The sequence below is a fragment of the Arachis duranensis genome, chromosome 9 (assembly GCF_000817695.3).
Source record: "Arachis duranensis cultivar V14167 chromosome 9, aradu.V14167.gnm2.J7QH, whole genome shotgun sequence".
Taxonomy (NCBI): domain Eukaryota; kingdom Viridiplantae; phylum Streptophyta; class Magnoliopsida; order Fabales; family Fabaceae; genus Arachis; species Arachis duranensis.
The window spans coordinates 33166398-33168381 of record NC_029780.3 but is presented as its reverse complement, the minus strand read 5'-3'; positions in this window follow the sequence as shown (position 1 = coordinate 33168381).

The following is a 1984-nucleotide window of genomic DNA, read 5'->3' as shown; positions in this document are numbered from 1 at the left end:
AGGAAGAAGCAGTGATCGCCACTGAGGAAGACCTCAATGGACGTACACTAGCCTCCAATGAGTTCCCTAATGAGGAACCATGGGAATCTGAGGCTCACACTGAGACCATAGAGATTCAATTGGATTTACTTCTGCCATTCATGAGCTCTGATGAGTATTCTTCCTCTGAAGAGGATGAAGATGTCACTGAAGAGCAAGTTGCTAAGTACCTTGGAGCAATCATGAAGTTAAATGACAAGTTATTTGGTAATGAGACATGGGAGGACGAACCCCCTTTGCTCACCAAAGACCTGGATGACTTGACTAGGCAGAGATTACCTCAAAAGAGACAGGACCCTAGGAAGTTCTCAATACCTTGTACATTGGCACCATGACCTTCGAGAAGGCTCTGTGTGACCTAGGGTCAAGCATAAACCTCATGCTAGGGTCAAGTGTAAACCTCATGCCTCTCTCTGTAATGGAGAAGCTAGGGATCTTTGAGGTACAAGCTGCAAGAATCTCACTAGAGATGGCAGACAATTCAAGAAAACAAGCTTATGGACTTGTAGAGGATGTTCTGGTAAAGGTTGAAGACCATTACATCCCTACTGATTTTATAGTCCTAGAGACTGGGAAGTGCATGGATGAATCCATCATCCTTGGCAGACCCTTCCTAGCCACAGCAAAGACTGTGATTGATGTTGACAAAGAAGAATTGATCATTCAGGTGAATGAAGAATCCTTTGTGTTTAAGGCTCAAGGATATCCCTCTGTAACCATGGAGAGGAAGCATGAAGAGCTTCTCTCAAAACAGAGTCAAACAGAGCCCCAACAGTCAAACTCTAAGTTTGGTGTTGAACCCCCACATTCAAAGTTTAAGTTTGGTGTTTGGAGGTTCTAGCATTACTCTGAACATCTGTGAGGCTCCATGAGGGCCCACTGTCAAGCTACTGACATTAAAGAAGTGCTTGTTGGGAGGCAACCCAATGTTATATTTATCTATTTTCCATTGTTATTTTATAGTTTTTTTGTAGGTTGATGATCATGAGAAGTCACAAAATCAATTGAAAAAGCAAAAAACAGAATAAAAATAGAAAGAAAAATAGCACACCCTGGAGGAGAATCTTGCTGGCGTTAATGAAAAACAGAAAGAAAAACAGCACACCCTGGAGGAAGACCTTGCTGGCGTTTAAACGCCAGTAAGGGCAGCAAATGGGCGTTTAACGCCCAGTCTAGCACCATTCTGGGCGTTTAACGCCAGAAAGGGGCACCAGACTGGCGTTTAACGCCAGAAAAGGGCACCAGACTGGCGTTTAACGCTAGAAAAGGGCAGCAGCCTGGCGTTTAACGCCAGGATTGGCAGAAAGGGCGTTTTACACGCCACTTAGTGTAGGGATGAGCTATCCTTGACACCTCAGGATCTGTGGACCCCACAGGATCCCCACCTACCCCACCACTCTCTCTCTTCTTCACCCATTCACCAATCACCTCAATACCTCTTCCTCAAAAAACCCCCACCTATCAAATCCCACCATTCTCTTTACCACTCACATCCATCCTTCATAAAACCTCACCTACCCCACCATCCAAATTCAATCCACTTTCCCTCCCAAACCCACCCATAATGGCCGAACCCTACCCCTCTCTCCACCCCTATATAAACCCTACTTCACTCCTTCATTTTCACACAACCTAAACACTACTTCTCCCCCTCAGGCGAACCACAAAGCCCTCTCCATCTCCTACATTTTCTTCTTCTTCTACTCCTTTCTTTCTTCTTTTGCTCGAGGACGAGCAAACCTTCTAAGTTTGGTGTGGCAAAAGTGTTGCTTTTTGTTTTTCCATAATCATTTATGGCACCTAAGGCTGGAGAAACCTCTAGAAAGAGGAAAGGGAAGGCAAAAGCTTCCACCTCCGAGTCATGGGAGATGGAAAGATTCATCTCAAGGGTGCATCAAGACCACTTCTATGAAAGTTGTGGCCATGAAGAAGGTGATCCCCGAGG